Source organism: Hyperolius riggenbachi, chromosome 4 (assembly GCF_040937935.1).
Source record: "Hyperolius riggenbachi isolate aHypRig1 chromosome 4, aHypRig1.pri, whole genome shotgun sequence".
Lineage (NCBI taxonomy): Eukaryota > Metazoa > Chordata > Amphibia > Anura > Hyperoliidae > Hyperolius > Hyperolius riggenbachi.
The window spans coordinates 302,917,148-302,936,673 of record NC_090649.1 but is presented as its reverse complement, the minus strand read 5'-3'; the positions used below and the strand labels follow the sequence as shown (position 1 = coordinate 302,936,673).

At 44.6% G+C, this 19,526-nt stretch overlaps 1 protein-coding gene across 6 annotated transcripts in view; it reads left to right on the top strand.

Moving 5' to 3' along the window:
• Positions 1-19,526, top strand: part of LOC137503900 (trace amine-associated receptor 1-like) — a 176,518-nt gene that overhangs the window by 137,147 nt on the left and 19,845 nt on the right. The window lies entirely within an intron of this gene.

The following is a 19,526-nucleotide window of genomic DNA, read 5'->3' as shown; positions in this document are numbered from 1 at the left end:
CACTGACACCCTCCCCCTACCCACTGGCACCCTCCTCCCCACCCAGTGTCACCCTCCTTTCCACCCACAGCTACCCTCCTCCCCACCCAGTGTCACCCTCCTCCTTCCCACTGACACCCTCCTCCTACCCACTGTCACCTTTCTCCTCCACCCAGTGTCACCCTCCTTTCCACCCACAGATACCCTCCTCCCCACCGACTGGCACCCTCCTCCCCACCCACTGGCACCCTCCTCCCCACCCACTGGCACCCTCCTCCTACCCACTGGCACCCTCCTCCTACCCACTGGCACCCTCCTCCCTACCCAGTGTCACCCTCCTTTCCACCCATAGGTACCCTCCTCCCCACCCAGTGTCACCCTTCTACCCACTAACACCCTCCTCCTACCCACTGTCACCTTCCTCTGGACTGGGGACAGCTATACGCCTGGCTTCATATACTGGGGACATCTATACACCTGGCTACCTATGCTGGGGACACTGTCTATCTGTCATTATGTGCATTTACTGGTGAAAAGTTGTCTCTTATGTGCATTTACTGGGGAAATGCTGTCTGTCATTATGTGCATGAACTGGTGAAAAGTTGTCCCTTATGTGCATTTACTGCGGAAACGCAGTCTGTCATTATGTGCATTAACTGGTGAAAAGCTGTCCCTTATGTGCATTTACTGCGGAAACGCAGTCTGTCATTATGTGAATTAACTGGTGAAAAGCTGTCTCTTATGTGCATTTAATGGGGAAACTGTCTGTCATTACATGCATTAACTGGTGAAAAGCAGGCTCTTATGTGCATTTAATGGGGAAACTGTCCGTCATTACATGCATTAACTGGTGAAAAGCAGGCTCTTATGTGCATTTAATGGGGAAACTGTCTGTCATTACATGCATTAACTGGTGAAAAGCAGGCTCTTATGTGCATTTAATGGGGAAACTGTCTGTCATTACGTGCATTAACTGGTGAAAAGCAGGCTCTTATGTGCATTTACTGCGGAAACGCAGTCTGTCATTACGTGCATTAACTGGTGAAAAGCTGTCCCAGTTATGTGCATTTACTGCAGAAACGCAGTCTGTCATTATGTGCATTAACTAGTGAAAAGCTGTCTCTTATGTGCATTTAATGAGGAAACGCTGTCTGTCATTACGTGCATTAACTGCTGAAAAGCTGATTCTTATGTGCATTTACTGGTGAAAGGCTACCTGTCATTATGTGCGTTTACTTCCTTTTTTTTTCATGTAACTACGTTAGCTGGTACAACTACATTACAGTTAGCCCCGCCCACATGACATCATGACCACGCCCAAATTTTCGCCGCGGCGCGCTTCGCACGCCGCAAATTCCCCCCCCAAGCCCGGCCTGCCAGCCCTCGTGCCCCCTTTGAGCCCCCCCAAAAATCTGAAGCTGGAGCCGCCACTGCCTCCTCCCCTCTGCCTCTGAAATCTCTGGCTAGTAACCTCCTCTTCCTTCTGCCCAGACTGAGCTCCCATAAGCCCTTGCTACTAAGGCTCAGAGTGCAAGGGCACTCTGGAGAAGCTGTGGGTGAGGCTTGTTTAGTTTATAGGGAATTAGAGTATTAAAACAAAACAAAAAAAGTATTTGTCTTGAGGAATGCCCTATAAACTATATGAAAGGAACACAATTATGCAATGAGTAAACGTTTATCTCAGATCCACTTTAAGACCACTTTTTAGACCAGTTTTTTTTGTTTTTTGTAAATGTTACCATTTAATGTAAACAAAGCCAAAACTCTCCACAATATAAAAAAAAAACAGATGACTAGCGCATACCATGCAGGAATACAAAACAGTCAAGGAAAAGTACAAGATTCATGCTATATATGACTACTTTCATAATAAGCACAAAGTGTGAGGAGTCTATAAGGCAGGGATAGACAAGTGCAGGTCTGAGAACACAGAAAAACAACATACAGTTTAACCGTAGGGAAAATGACACGCACTCCAAACAAACAACATCTGTCTTATGAAGGACTGCAGGGCAGGGCTGGTCAATGCACAAACTGTGTAAATGTGCTCCAGCACTATCATGGCAGGACGTAAAACTCATATTCTTATCTCTAGTATAAAGTATACATTGCTTCCACACATCAAAATATGTGTTAAATGTGGATGGTGTGCTAAGGTTGTCTTTTTCTGTCCCTAACCTCCCTCAAGAATTACCCACCTTGGCAAGAGGTGGCCCTGCCCACAGCTTTCCATAAAGTAGCACTGTTTGGTGTAGGCAAATTGCCATTTATTTCTTATTTTAAGCAGGATAAATCAAAATTCCAGAATAACAGTGAATGCTGAGTGAGGATACCTTCCATGGAAAACCTAAGATATAAAATATCACATTGCAAAACTGATGCAAGAAGTGTCAATTTTTAGGCTCATACATACTTACCAACAATCTGTCCAACTATCTTACAAACTTGTCTGTTGGAAGATAAGTTGGGTGTGTGTATGGCTGGCAAACAACCACATGACCAACTAATAACAAGGTTGGGTATGGTTAGGTTTAGTGTTAAATATCAGCAGATTCTTTTGTCCAGGGGGAAGGGGAGAGGGTTAGGCACTGGTGAGGGAGGGGGAGGGGTTGTTTAGGGTTAGGCATCGGTAGAGGGAGGACTCATGTGAGAAGTTGGTTAGGTTTGACATTAGCAAAATATCAGTAAAAATTACCAATATTTTATTTTCAGAAACACTATATAGTAGAATATATATCCATAATTTTACCGATATTTTACTAGTCACTAGTAGAATGTTGGTAAAATTACCGATATATTATTCTAATATTGGGCAGTAGTAATTCTGATAATGAAATATTGGTATATTGTACTGATATTTTACTTATGTCAAACCTACTATTGTCAAACTTAACCTATCAATATTTCCAAGGCATCCATTTTCCGCGGCACCCATTTTGCATGTACATCCAAATATGGCGTTTGTGCCAGTAGCACAATTAGCACAACTTGAATGTTTGTTTGCTATGTGTTAAAGAGAACCCGAGGTGTGTTTAAAGAATGTTATCTGCATACAGAGGCTGGATCTGCCTATACAGCCCAGCCTCTGTTGCTATCCCAAACCCCACTAAGGTCCCCCTGCACTCTGCAATCCCTCATAAATCACAGCCATGCTGTGAGGCTGTGTTTACATCTGTAGTGTCAGTCTCAGCTGCTCCCCCGCCTCCTGCATAGCTCTGGTCCCTGCCCCCGTCCCTTCACTCCAATCAGCAGGGAGGGAAGGGATGCAGGCGGGGACCGGAGTTCTGCAGGAGGCGGGGAGAGCAGCAGACTGACACTATAGAGATAAACACAGCCAGCTCTGACAAGCTGTTTGTCAGCAACATGGCTGTGATTTATGAGGGATTGCAGAGTGCAGGGGGGCCTTAGGGGGGTTTGGGATAGCAACAGAGGCTGGGCTGTATAGGCAGATCCAGCCTCTGTATGCAGATAATATTCTTCAAACCCACCTCGGGTTCTCTTTAATGCATATTTATTTCTACAATTAAATTATGTTGCAGCCATCTAAATATTTTCACAGTGAAGTATGATTTGTATCCAGAAATAAGCAGGAACTTTCCTAGATGTTCCCACCATGTACATGCAAGCCTATGCCTAAATTTATTCTAAAATGTACAAACATTGTCAAAATAGGAAAAAGTTCTCAAGCTATTTTTAAATGAAAAGAACACTTGAATGTACACTAGAATAGTCATTTCCTAGTGCAGTACAGTAAATATTTACCTTACATTTCCACAGTGCTAGCTCCATAGCAAAGCTAACAGCTTGAATTAAAAATTGATAGTGGGATTTTCATCCACCATAAAGACAAACTATACAAATATTAAAAAGTATATTTATTTTACCGATCAGTCACTTAAAACCATTGGAAGGTAAAGTAAATAACATGGATTATATTGTTGCAACAATGACTGTGAAAGGGTGGCATACATTGGTCAGCAGAAAAACTGGGTTAGAGCATATCCAAAATGCCAGGTTTTGTGGGATGTTTCTGGTAAGCTGTGGTTAGTACTTTCTAAAAGCAATTTAACAAAGGACAAGCAGTGAACTGGTGATAAGGACATGAATATCCAAGGCTGTCAGATTCTTGTTAGGAAAAGAAGACTATCTCATCTGATCCCAAAGAACTACTATAGCTCAAATTGCTGAAAATACACTGCTCAAACACATAAAGGGAACACTTACAAACTGTCCACTTAGGTAGCAGCAGTGATTGACAATTTCACATGCTGTTGTGCAAATGGAATAGACAACAGGTGGAAATTATAGACAATTATCAAGACATGCTCAATAGGGATGGCCCTGATTAGGAGAACTCATGGAGAAGCATGCGATCAGTTTGATCAGCTGATATATTTGTAAGGTCCTGATTTGCTGTGATGACTTCCTGGTTTAACACATGATGAGGACCATCAAATCCGAACCTTACAAATCTATCAGCTAATCAAACTGGTCACATACTTCTCCAGGAGGTTTTTGATGATGTTTTGGTTACTTTTGAATGCTGGCAGTGCTTTCACTCTAATAGTAGCATGAGACGGAGTCTACAACCCACACAAGTGGCTCAGGTAGTGCAACTCATCCAGGATGGCACATCAATGTGAGCTTTGGCAAAAAGGTTTGCTGTGTCTGTCAGCGTAGTGTCCAGAACATGGAGGCACTACCAGGAGACAGGCCAGTGCATCAGGAGATGTGGAGGAGGCCGTAGGAGGGCAACAACCCAGCAGCAGGATTGCTACCTCTGCCTTTGTGCAAGGAGGAACAGGAGGCGCACTGCTAGAGCCCTGCAAAATGACCTCCAGCTGGCAACAAATGGGACTATGTCTGCTCAAACGGTCAGAAACAGACTCCATGAGCGAGCACATGTGACAGATGTGACAAAGTCTGGAGACACCATGGAGAATGCTCTGCTGCCTGCAATTTCCTCCAGCATTACTGGTTTGGCAGGGGGTCAGTAATGGTGTAGGGTGGCATTTCTTTGGGGGGCCGCACAGCCCTCCATGTTCTCGCCAGAGGTACCCTGACTGCCATTAGGTACAGAAAGGAGATCCTGTGACCCCTTGTGAGACCATATGCTGGTGTAGTTGGCCTCCTGGGTTCCTCCTAATACAAGACAATGCTAGACCTAATGCTGCAGTGTGTTAGCAGTTTCTGCAACATGAAGACATTGATGCTATGGACTAGTCTGCCTGTTCCCCAGACCTGAATCCAATTGAGCACATCTGGGATATCGAGTCTCACTCTATTCACCAATGCCACTTTTTCACCACAGACTGACCAGGAGTTGGTGAATGCTTTAGTCCAGGTCTGGGAGGAGACCCACCACCACATCAGGAGCATGCCCAGGTGTTGTAGGCATGTTGAGGCCACACATACCACACTGAGCCTCATTTTCATTTGTTTTAAGGACAGTACATCTAAGTTGGATCAGCTTGTAGTGTATTTTTCCACTTTAATTTTGAGTGTCTCCAAATCCAGACCTCCATGAGTTGATTCATTTGATTTCCATTAATACATTTTGTCTGGTTTTGTTGTCAGCACATTCTACTATGTAAAGAATGAAGTATTTAATAAGCATATTTTATTCATTCAGATCTAGGATGTCTTATTTTTGTGTTCCTTTTATTTCCCAGTTCCCAGTTTATAATGTTTGCTATAACACTAAGGCACACACCTTTTTCAGTTCATTTTTTCTCCTAAGTTTTCTCCTAGGTGATATTTTCGCATAATTATTAAAATGCCTTTTAAGCTACCAGCAAGCAAGAAAATACTTTTGACGGTCCTTTCTCAATTACTTTTTGATACTTTTTCAATTGAAGAATGTTGAAAAGTTATTTTAAACAGAGGATGAAAATGATCTTGTAGGAGAAACCATTGGAGAAAAGTGAATTGAATAAGAAGCACAGGCCCATATGCAATTCACTTTTTCTCCCGCGTTTCCTCCTAGGGGATATTTTTACAACTTGTCATAAAATGCCTTTTAAGCCACCAGCAAGCAAGAACATACTCAAAATATATTTGATAGTACTGTTTCACCAATCTTTGGGTACTTTTTCAGTTGTAAAATGCTGAAAATTTAGTTTAAACAGAAGATGAAAATTATCTCTTAAGGAGATAACTCAGGTGAAAAGGTGAATTGCATATGGACCACAGTGTGTTGCAGCTTTCCATATATGGAGGTGTGTTCACAACATGTCAGTTTCAACAGACACCAAAAATCCATGCACGGACACAGCAGATCGTTTATCGATCCATTGTGACTGCCCACACAAGTAAACTCCTAGCCTAACCCCTAGCAACATAGCCTCATTTAAAATATAATATTAAATATTTTTACAATATTAATGTATAAATGATTTAGTCAATGGTTGCCCATTGTAAAATCTGACCTCACTTCAATAATTGCTTTTTTTTAAAAATGTATCAAAGATGTTGACATTTTTACTACTGGAAATTAGTGTGGAATTTTTTCCTTTGCGAAGTGAGCATGAATATCAAATAATCCAAGTGCTCTTTAGCAGAATGCTGCATGACATCTTAGCACAAGCTAACCATCACTGGAAGGGTATAGATATAGATATAAGAAGCAATTCTGATGCTGAAACCAAGATATATAATCTAAAAATGGTTATATTGAATTATTAATTACATCATTGTAGTTTATTCGAGATGGCCCAAACGGTTCGCATGTGAACTTATTAGCGCAAACTTCGGTGGTTTGCGTACGCGAATGGCGAACTTTATGGCGGTTCGACCCGCCCCCTATACTACATCATTAGGGTCAATTTTAACCCTCTACATCACAGTTAGCAGGCACAGGGTAGCCAATCAGGCTACACTCCCTCCTGGAGCCTCCCCCCCCCCCCCGCTTATAAAACGCAGGCAGCATCAGCCATTTTACAGTAATTAGATAAGAGAGAAAACCTTGCTGCTGCTGACATAGGGAAAGCTTAGCTAGGCTTGTTAGCATTTACATTTGTAATACCAATCCCAGCATACCCACCTGTTGTTGTTCAGTGCACCTACCTACCTACGTGACCGCATGCAGTGTCACTGCACCTGTTCACGGTACCTGTGTGTGACAGCTGCAAATTTGTAATACCAGTCATTGCATAATTGTTCACAGTTCCTGTGTGAGCGCACACTGTGTGATATACCACTCCGTGCATACCTGTTAACTGCACCTGTGTGACTGCACATTGTATTAGTCAAGTCAGTGCATACCTTTCACTTCATCCCCCCCGATATAGACAAAACAGGTAGAGGCAGAGGCAGACCCAGAGGCAGGCCACCTGGCAGGTCTGTTCAAGGTCATGCTGACGTTATTTTGTGCGGCCCTGGACCAAAGTACAGTGCTCAGAAGAAGGCACGCCCCATCAACTCCCAAGATTGTCAGGACATGGTTGACTATTTAACACAGAACACCTCATTGTAACAATCCGCTCAGCTGCCTGTGCAGGCAGGCAGCCTTTTGATCATTATTCAGGTCTGCATGCTGCAGGACTCTGGAAAGAAGACCTTCTGTCAGTTTTGCAGCTTGTGCTTGCTGAGGAATTTGCATACGTTGTCATGCAAATTGCCTGGCCACATTCATTGGAGGCGTGTACTATAAGTACTATCTGTGTCCCACAATGCTTCGCTGCTCATAGAGGTTTGTTCCTGCTGGACTCACCTGGAGTGTCAGCCACTGCTATCTTAGTATAGTTAATTCTTGGGGAGTGCTCCTTGCATTCCTAGTTAGTGCAGTCAGTTTGTGTATAATTTGTACTGCCTATTCTGTCCTGTCTTGTCTGTCGCGATTGCGCTGTCACCAGCGGCGGTTGATAGCGAATCGCTCTGTCTTGTTTGGATCACACTAGCCTCTAGCGGTAGCGGCTGTGGATCCTTCTGATCTAGTTCCTGGAGTGTAAGCTGGAGCAGCGGTTGCTACCAGCTACCTCATCTGATCTGTCTTGTTTAGATCGCACTAGCCGCTAGCGTTAGCGGCTGTGGATCTTTCTGATTTGTGTTCCTGCTTGGATCACACTTGCTCTGGCGGAAGAGCGGTGGATCCTTTTTGCCTAGTTCCTGTTTCTCGTTTGTCTGTCTTGTCTGATACGGGCGCTTGCTGTAGGCTCGATGAGGTAACCGTTAAGCAAGCGTTCACGTTCTTTGTTTCGTGTTTGTCTGTTGATGGTTAGTTAGGCGTGCTTGTCTCTATTGTGCTTATCACGTGGAGACCGCGCATAACCGCGTGCACTGTTGCGAATGAGTGCGGTGTTCGCGGTTAGCTAGCGTTTATTATTTTCCGTATCTTCTCATTGTATGATTTGCTGTGCCTTTGCTATCCTCGTATTCTGTTCTGATCTGCCTTGTGTCACTTCTGGCAATCGCCGTTCTTGGCGGTTGCGTTTCTGTTTCGCACCTGCTGTTGTGTGTGCGCGGTCGCGGGGTGGCGACTAGATTGGCGCACACACATACAACCTGTCCCTTTGCTCGTTCTCATTCGCAATCGCTTCTCTTGCGATTGCGTTCTGCGCTTCGTGCAATTCCTGTCTGGCATTTGTGGAGGTGCAGGGGATTGGTTCCTCTGCGCTCCCCAGCGCCCTCTGCCAACAGGAATTTCCCTCTACTGGTGCTTGCACCAAAAGCTGGGTTCTAGTATCTTGACACGCTTGTGGAGGACCTCCGCAGTGTCAGCGCACATCTTTGTGCGCTGAACACGGAGATATCCCACAATCGTTACACTCATCTTTCGCAGCCACCAGTGCTACTACTAACACCACATGCATTTTACACTTCACAGGAGTTATTTGGTGCAGAATTAACTGATTCACTGACATTATTGTTGCAACCAGATGAAGGTGCTAAGCAAGTTACACCGCCTCATATGTCTGAGTTAGGCGACACTATGGACGTAACGTGTGAGGAGGAGGAGGATGAAGTACCTGGTGTTGGTGCAGTTTATGAGGTGTCTGAGGCAAGCGAAGCTGGGGAGGATGATTATGATGATACGGATGCCACATGGGATCCAATCAAACAACTCCCCGGAGGTCTGGAAAGGTCTTAGGGCAGTTACCAACTTCAAATCCGCCCACCAACAGGCGATCCCTAGCATACAACTAGCCGAGGAACTCAATGAGTTTTATTGTAGGTTCAAGCAGCTCACCACACCGAAGGCTATCCCCCCCTCCACCCATCCCACGGGGGAATGACGATGCCTCGGCGTCTATTAAAGTCCAGGAAGAGGATGTACTGCGTCAACTCCGCAAACTCAACCGCAGGAAGGCAGCAGGCCTGGACGGCGTGTCATCAATGTGTCTAAAAACCTGTGCAGTCCAGCTAGCTCCCATCCTTACCTCCATCTACAATAGGTCCCTAGCTGAAGGCGAGGTTCCCCCTTGCTTCAAAAGGTCCACAATTATCCCAGTCCCCAAGAAAACAGGAAACACTGAACACAACAACTTTAGACCCGTAGCCCTCACTCCCATCATCATGAAGGTCCTTGAGCGACTAGTTCTTGCTGTCCTGAAGAGCTCCACTGATGCCCTCCTCGATCCTCATCAATTCGCGTATAGGGCGAACAGGTCAGTTGAGGATGCCATCAATGTCAGCCTGGTGTACATCACAGAGCATCTCGACAGACCTGGCTCCTATGCCAGAATCCTGCTCTTGGACTTTAGCTCGGCCTTCAACACCATTCGCCCGGACATTCTGCTCAACAACCTGGCGCAACTTGAGGTCGACCCATCCCTCTGCAGGTGGGTCGGGGACTTTCTCACGAACAGAACACAGCAAGTCAAGCTCGGTAACTGCTCCTCCAGCGTGAGAACCACCAACATAGGGGCGCCGCAGGGGTGTGTACTGTCCCCACTTCTGTTCTCCCTTTACACCAACAATTGCACCTCAACGGCTGACTCCGTTAAGATCATCAAATTCACGGATGACACAACCATCATCGGTCTCATCAGCAGCAACAAAGAGCAGGCCTACCGCAGTGAGATTGAGAGGATCTGCAACTGGTGCAAGGAGAACAATCTCGTCCTCAATGCATCCAAGACTGTCGAACTAATTGTAGACTTCAGAAAACTCCCTCCCGCCCTCCCACCAGTTCTCATTGAGGAGACTGAAGTCTCCAGGGCTCCAAGTGTTCGGTTCCTGGGCACCACCATCACCAGTGACCTAAGATGGGGGCAAAATACCACCAGAATCCAGAAAAATGCCCAGCGGAGGCTATTTTTCCTACGCCAGTTGAAGAAATTTGGCATCCCACGTGTTCTGCTCACCAGTTTCTACTCCGCAACAGTCGAGTCTATCCTCTGCTCCTCCATCATTGTCTGGTATACGGGGGCCAACGCTAGAGACAAGTACAAACTTCAGAGAGTAATTAGCGCTGTGGAAAAGATCATTGGCACGACCCTGCCCCCTCTTGATCTCCTCCACGCTGCCAGAATGATGAAAAGAGCCAGCAGGATCTCCCAAGACCTCTCCCACCCGGGAAGCCACTTCTTTGAGCCCCTCCAATCGGGCCACCGCTTCAGAGTAGTCCGCTCCAGAACCACGAGGCGTAGAAACACCTTTTTTTCCCAGGCAGTCCTAATCCTGAACACTCCACCCACCTGGTCCCCTCAAGCTTAGCCCATGCACAACGCAGTTCTCCAGTCGCCAACACTGACTCTAGCCCCCGCCTGTAACTATGCACCAATGTTATGCTGATATACCTGTTAATGCATGTATTTATGTATGTATGTCTTATTTCTTTTTGCTCTCCGCCATTGCCATGTGTACCACAACCAATTCCGGGGGTGCCAACAGCGCACTCGGCGAATAAAAGCGATTCTGGGATCCTAATAGACAAGATGACCAAGGGGACAGTTCAGAGGGGGAGTCAGAGAGGAGTAGGAGGAGATGAGTTGCTGAAAGAAGCAGGGGGAGCTCGTTGTCAGAAATAGCTGGTGGCAGTGTCCAGTGCCATGTATCGCCACCTATGGACAGCCAGCCGACATGCCCTTCAACGTCAGCTGCTGATGCCAACATAGTGCCATCACCCCAGGGGGGCTCAGCGGTTTGGACATTTTTTAGTGTGTCTGCCTTACAGTGGCTTGCAAAAGTATTTAGCCCCCTTGAAGTTTTCCACATTTTGTCACATTACTGCCATAAACATGAATCAACTTTATTGGAATTCCACGCGAAAGACCAATACAATGTGGTGTACAAGTGAGAAGTGGAACAAAAGTCATACATGATTGCAAACATTTTTTTAAAAATAACTGCAAAGTGGGGTGTGTGTAATTATTCAACCCCCTTTGGTCTGAGTGCAGTCAGTTTCCCATAGACATTGCCTGATGAGTGCTAATGACTAAATAGAGTGCACCTGTGTGTAATCTAATGTCAGTACAAATACAGCTGCTCTGTGATGGCCTCAGAGGATACTGGGAGCAACAACACCATGAAGTCCAAAGAACACACCAGACAGGTCAGGGATGAAGTTATTGAGAAATGTAAAGCAGGCTTAGGCTACAAAAAGATTTCCAAATCCTTGAACATCCCACGGTGGTTCAAGTGATCATTCAGAAATGGAAGGAGTATGGCACAATTGTAAACCTACCAAGACAAGGCCATCCACCTAAACTCACAGGCCGAACAAGGAGAACGCTGATTAGAAATGCAGTCAAGAGACCTATGGTGACTCTTGACGAACTGTAGAGATCTACAGCTCAGGTGGGGGAATCTATCCATAGGACAACTATTAGTCATGCACTGCACAAAGTTGGCCTTTATGGAAGAGTGGCAAGAAGAAAGCCATTGTCATCAGAAAAGCATAAGAAGTTCAATTTGCAGTTTGCCACAAGCCATGAGGGGGACACAGCAACCATGTGGAAGAAGGTGCTCTGGTCAGATGAGACCAAAATGGAACTTTTTGGCCAAAATGCAAAACGCTATGTGTGGCGGAAAGCTAACACTGCACATCACTCTGAACACACCATCCCCATTGTCAAATATGGTGGTGGCAGCATTATGCTCTGGGGTGCTTCTCTTCAGCAGGGTCAGGGAAGCTGGTCAGAGTTGATGGGAAGATGGATGGAGCCAAAAACAGGGCAATATTGGAAGAAAACCTCTTGGAGTCTGCAAAAGACTTGAGACTGGGGTGGAGGTTCACCTTCCAGCAGGACAATGACCCTAAACATAAAGCCAGGGCAACAATATCAAAACATATCCATGTGTTAGAATGGCCCAGTCAAAGTCCAGATCTAAATCCAATCGAGAATCTGTGGCAAGACCTGAAAACTGCTGTTCACAAACGCTGTCTATCTAATCTGACTGAGCTGGAGCTGTTTTGCAAAGAAGAATGGGCACGGATTTCAGTCTCTAAATGTATAAAGCTGGTAGAGACATACCCTAAAAGACTGGCAGCTGTAATTGCAGCAAAAGGTGGTTCTACAAAGTATTAACTCAGGGGGCTGAATTACGCACACCCCACTTTGCAGTTATTTTTTTTTTTAAAGGGACTCCAAGCAGTGCAGAAACTATGGAAAGATGCATATCATTTTAAAGCTCTCTTTCTCCTCTTTCCAATGATATATAAACCGCCACCCTACGCCTTTTAGTTTTCGCTATTTTCGTGATTGAAATTGCCACGGCCACGATTTCAATCATGAAAATAGAGAAAACTAAAAGGCGTAGGGTGACGATTTAGGTGTCGTCAGAAAGAGGATAAAGAGAGCTTTAAAATGATATCCATCTTTCCATAGTTACATTGTATTACACAGGGCGACTTTTTCTGCTGAATGGAGCTGCTGACACTGGGGAAAGTGTCGTCCTGTGTAATACAAGTAACTATGGAAAGATGGATATCATTTTAAAGCTCTCTTTCTCCTCTTTCTGGGGACACCTAAATCGTCGCCCTACGCCTTTTAGTTTTCTCTATTTTCGCTATTGAAATTGCGGCTGCGGCAATTTCAATCGCGAAAATAGCGAAAACTAAAAGGCGTAGGGCGGCGGTTTATATATCATTGGAAAGGGGAGAAAGAGAGCTTTAAAATGATATGCATCTTTCCATAGTTTCTGCACTGCTCGGTGTCCCTTTAATGTTTGGAATCATGTTTGATTCTCCTTCCACTTCTCACGTGTACACCACTTTGTATTGGTCTTTCACATAGAATTCCAATAAAATTGATTCATGTTTGTTGCAGTAATGTGACAAAATGTGGAAAACTTCAAGGGGGCCGTATACTTTTGCAAGCCACTGTAGATCAGAGCAATATTAATATAATTGGGAGGAGTATCCTTTTTTACATAAAAAGGGAAAGGGAAATACACCTTTCAATCCTTTTGTCATCCACTTCACCCGTTCATAAGCTTCATATGTATAGAAAGGATCATAGGAAAAAATTCATACCAGATCTTTTAGAGTACAAAAAATATCAAAAGACTTTATTGACACAATATGGAGGGAAAATTAATTAAAAATATCTCTGTAAGAGGTTCCTTGCGGATTTTTCCAATACAGAATAGTAACCGTGATAGAAATTTTGTCGTAGACTTAATGCAATTATGAAGAGGCAACAACACAATCGTTTCGGGCACACAAGGCCCTTCGTCAGGCCAAATTGCACAAAGTACTATCTGTTAATCCTGTGGAAAGTACATGGTAGGAACACCAAAAAGGCAAGGAGACATCTGCACCAACCAGATGTATATTGCACAATCCTAATGGCGGACGTGATATAAATCGATAATGTCCAACTGCTACTGCACTCCTTCAAGTAGCAGTTGGACATTATCAATTTATATCACGTCCGATTGTGATTAGGATTGTGCAATATACATCTGGTTGGTGCAGATGTCTCCTTTCCTTTTTGGTGTTCCTACCATGTACTTTTCATAGGCATAACAGATAGCACTTTGTGCAATTTGGCCTAACGCAGGGTCTTGTGTGCCCAAAACGAACGTGTCGTTGCCTCTTCACAATTGCATTCAGTCTACGACAAAATTTCTATTACTGTTACTATTTTGTATTGGAAAAATCCACAAGGAACCTCTTACAGAGATTTTTTATGAATTTTCCCTCAATATTGTGTCAATAAAGTCTTTTAATATTTTTTGTACTCTAAAAGATCTGGTATTAATTTTTTTCCTATGATCCTTTCTATACATATGAAGCTTAGATCAGAGCAATGTCATCTGTTCTCTCTGCCTCTAGAAATTGAACCATGGAAAGGCCAACTGCCTTTCGAACGCACATGGAGAAAAGGCACAAACTGCAATGGGAAGAGCACCTGAGCAAAAGCAACACACAAAAGCAAAGCCACCCTCATTCTCCTCTTCCTCCTTCAGGTGCATCATCTTCAGCTGCTTTCTCCCTTGCACCTTCAAAATCACAGCCACCCTCCTCCACTCCGCCTCTCACCTTGAGCGGTTCCTGCTCCTCTGCCCACAGCACCAGCCAGGTGTCCATGAGGGAAATCTTTGAGCGGAAGAAGCCAATGTCTGCCAGTCACCCCCTTGCCTGGCGTCTGACAGCTGGCTTGGCAGAACTGTTAGCTTGCCAGCTGTTACCATACTAGCTGGTGGACTTCCAAAAATTTGTGGCCATTGGGACACCGCAGTGGAAGATACCAGGCTGCAATTATTTCTCCAAAAAGGCGATATCCAAGGGAGTACGTGGCTGTGCAGCGGACCTACTTGTGACACCTCCATGGCTTGCAGGCAGGCCTCCTGCCACCTCCTCTCCTCCTGCTACATCCGCTTCACTGTCATCATCCTCCTCCTCCTTGGCTGAGTGACAGTTCAACTCTACTGGTGCTGTAATCTTCTCTCCAACTACACAGCCCCAGCTCCCCAGGGCCTATGCTGCATGCCAGGTACGATGGTGTCATGCCTTCGTAGACATGTCTTGCCTCAAAGCAGAGAGTCACACTGGAGCAGCTCTCCTGGTTGCTCTTAACAAAAAGGTGGATCAGTGGCTGACCCCGCACCAAATGGAGATTGGCAACGTGGTGTGTGACAACGGCAGCAATCTCATTTCGGCTTTGAATTTGGGAAAGTTGACACATGTACCCTGCATGGCACATGTGCTGAATCTCATAATTCAGAGATTTGTGTCTAAGTACCCAGGCTTACAGGACGTCCTGAAGCAGGCCAGGAAGTTGTGTGGGCATTTTAGGCGGTCTTACACGGCCATGTGCTTTGCCGATATTCAGCGGAGAAACAACTTGCCGGTGAGACGCTTGATTTGCGATAGCCCGACTCGCTGGAATTCGACCCTCCTGATGTTCGACTGCCTGCTACAACAGGAGAAAGCCATCACCCAGTATCTCTACAACTACAGTAGTAGGACACTGGGGAGATGGGGATGTTCTGGCTGAAGAACTGGGCACTCATGTGAAATGCCTGCAGGCTTATGTGACAAACATGGTGAGTCGCAGTGAAGGCGGCATCAGCGACTTGTTCCCGTATGCTTTCTTCCTGGAGCGTGCCGTACGTAGAGTGGTAGATCAAGCTGTGGAGGAGCGTGAACAGGAACAGTTACAGGAGGAAGAGAGGAAGAGTTGTGGGATCATTTTCATCAGAACAAGATGTTTCCTCAACACCTGTGACAGCACAGATGGGGAAGAGGAGGAGGAGGAGGAGGAAGAGTCGTGTGGGGAAGAGGAGTCAGATGATGAGGAGTCAGAGTCCAGCCTGTTAAGGGACCCCCGTATAAATAAACTCAAGGGGAATGACAATTACTGGGTGGCCATGCTACTAGACCCTCGGAATAGGCACAAAGTGGTTTGAGATGTTATCATCTCACCTGAAGGCAGAAAGGATGCTGTGCATGTAGAACAAGCTGGCAACTATGCTTTACAGTGCGTTTAAGGGTGATGTCACAGCACAACGGAATAAAGGTACCACTGCCAGTAATCCTTCTCCCATGTCCACGCAGGCATGTTGGACATGCAGACATTCTTTAGTGCAACACCCCGCCCTAGCCCTTCCGGATCCCCCCTACACCAACACCTTGACCAGCAGGTAGCCGACTACCTGGCCTTAAGTGTGGATGTAGACACTGTTAGCAGCAATGAACCATTGGACTACTCGGTGCGTAGGCTTGACCTGTGGCCAGAGCTGTCACAATTTGCCATCCAACTTCTGTCTTGCCCTGCCTCAAGCATCCTGTCAGAAAGGACCTTCAACACAGCTGGAGGCATTGTCACTGAGAAGAGAAGTCACAAAAGTTTTAAGTACCTTATCTTTATCAAAATGAATGAGGCATGGATCCCGGAGGGCTACTGCCGCCTGAAGACTAAGTCAGTCCCCACACACCACATCTCTGCCTGCACGTCATGTGACTGTCTGCCCCAAAACTAAGTCGCTCCCCACACAGCATCTCTGCCTGCAGGTTGCTTGACTGCCTTCTCCGCCACCACCAACAGGGTCAAAGACTCCAGGTGGATTCCTGAATTTTTAAGGCCACCTAATTTTTCTTGCTGCAATGCAGCTGCATCAACAAAACGAATGTACATGTGTAAATTCCCCTTCGTGATCGTTACCTTGCCGTGGTGAAGGGGCTTGTATATCACAATGAAGAAATGACCGCTGGCTATATGAGTGTCTCGGGGGGGGGGGGGGGGGGGCACACCCAAGATAATAAGGTTGTTGCTTCATTGTGGACAGACCAAATTTAATCAGCTGGACAGTCACTGGTGTTCTATCATTGAGCTACCACAGCCCGGCGACCATATGGGCTTGAAAACCGCCATGGCCTGCACTCTCGCCATGGTGTGCACCAGTCCAGTACGGCTGTCACTACACAAACAGCTGTGTGAGGTGCATTTCACAGTGAGTTTGGTCTGTCAGTGTGAAGAAGTACTCTAATTACACTCCCTGATTGATTTTATACACATGCAAGATATTTTAAAGCACTTTAGGCCTCCAATTTAGCATGCAATGTGATTTCTGCCCATAAAACGCTGCTGTGTGTGAAATACAGATTTTTTTCCCGGGACTTTTGGCATCTATCCCACTCATCCATGCCCCCATCCAGGTGTTAGACCCTTTGAAACATCTTTTCCATCACTTTTGTGGCCAGCATTAATGTTTCTAGTTTTCAAAGTTCGCCTCCCCATTAAAGTCTATTGCGGTTGGGGAAAGTTCGTTCGAACCAAACTTTTTGCGAAGGTTCGCGTTCGAGGTTCGCAAACCGAAAATCAGAGGTTCGAGCCATCTCTAGAGTTCATCTGTATGTTGAATTTTCTTAAAATAAACGTTACACTGTTGTGGGGTAGGGTGAATACAGAGTGTAATTCTTGGTTATTGAATAGCAGACAGGTGTTACAGAAGTTAATATTTAAGCAACCATAAGGATAAGCACCATCCTAAGAATACCATTTGAAATAGTGAGGGCGGAATGTGCTAATTGGGTAATGCATAACAACATGGACAACAAAGGAGAAAAGTACCCAATATACAAAAGCCACTTTTCATTGCACTTTTGGGCATCTCCCATATGTGGAACATTTTGCTTTTTGCACATTGTCTATCCGGGACGTGTGTTTTCCATGTCCCAGTCTTATTTACTTATTTTGGAATTATTTTCACAGTGCACCCTATATAGGTTCTATTGTTCCCTCTACAACTTTTGAGGGTCCTTTTGTGTATCTACTTACCAATATATATATTTATACAATTTTGAGTGTGAGGACATTCATATTGATTGTTGCTATTTTCATTATAATATTTAATTATTCATGTACACCGCTGCTATCACCTTGTGGTGATTTTTATCATTGCTTTTATTGTGTTAGTTTTTCATCAATAAAGAATTTGTATTTTGAATATAATTGGAGTGGTCTGGTGCTGTATATTGGGTACTTTTCTCCTTTGTTGTTCAAGGTGTTACAGAAGGACCATATTTGTACAGTATTTGTATTCTGGAAAGGATCTTATGAAGCAGTGAATAACACATTTCAGATATGCCTACAGATTGTAAATAGTCCTATGTTTTGCTTTAGGCTACTTTCACATCAGGCTGTTGCATTTGATGCGACGTTAAGGTCGCACAACGTGCCCCTAACTCAACGCATTGTGCAATATAACTTGGACGTTATAGTGCATTCTTTAGCCCTGCATTTGGTGAGCCGTTTTCGTCGCGCAGTGATGGAACGTAAACGGCGCATGCGTTACATAAAAAAAAACATTACTAAGCATGTGCAACACAACTAACACAGCAGATTCCTTGCTAAACGCACAGCATGCAGCACTTTCTAATAACGCCTCACGTTACACACAAACGCAACTTGTGCACTGTGAATGTCACACAGACTTTAGTATTGCTGTGCGTTAGTCTGCGTTATAAAATTTTCTAACGCGCGACTTTAACGTCGCACTGTGAGAGAGGCCTTATATTCTGTTCTTCTTCAAGACCATTCAAAGCCTTACTCTACGGTCTGAGTGGACCTTCATGTGGGTCTTTCTTCAAATTGAAATTATGTAAACCATTGTGCTTTGTCTTGCATTTGGGCACTTCTATTCTTATCTCTAGAGTTCACACGGATATTGGTGCAGACCGATTGTAAAATTAAAGTAAATCAATTGAAAAATATTGTTTGTTCCACTTAAAGGGGAATTTATAGCTAGGCATGATGTAGTGCAGTACATGTAGATGCTTGATGCACTAACCGCAAGTAAAATTCCTACCCGCATGAAGAAGTGCATGTCAATATTCTTGTTACTACAGCCATATGATTAACACTGATTAACAGAAGCGTTATTATGGTACTGCATATTATGCATGTACCATAATGCATGTTACTTTAGCAACGCTCACATTACCCAGGTACTGCGAGTTGCACTAATTGCAAACTGCTGGCGGTAGTAACAGTAATATTGCCATGCGCTGCCTGCGCACAGCAATATTAATGCCAGTAAATGCATGAACCTCTTAGGGCTAGTTCACAGTGGTCAGTTACTTTTAAAGAATAATTCTGCATGTGAACTCACTGCCCATACAGTTCAATGAGCCTGTTCGCAGTACTGCGTTATATTAGCAGGCTTTGTATTAAAGTCTATGTCCAGTCTCCATTGTAGTTCACAGTCATTATAATGCATGCGTTATGCAACTGATCCCTGTGAACCTAGCCTTAGTGTCCTATATGCTAGAACATTTCATAGAATGCAAAGTCTGCTATTCCCATTTCTGCTTTTCCCTGCTGTACCCTTTTCTGGGTGCCGCCTCATTCAGTCTAATACACAAGATCAATCAGTGAGAAGACAAGAAATAGATAATTAGCAATGTTTATTTATGGGAAAACTCTTACACAAAACATTTTTCAAATTCTGCAAAAACTCATTTTATTATGTCTTTGTTAGTTGGTGCAAGCCACAGTAGCAGGTGTTTTTGCTTTCTTTAGGAAATATTGTCATCAGATTATACCTTGCCAGCATACAAGCCTAACAGCTCTAATATCTGTCTCATTTGAGTAATGGCTGTCTTTGAACTTGGCACTACTTTAGTGAAAGAATAGCATGATCATTATGATGTTTAC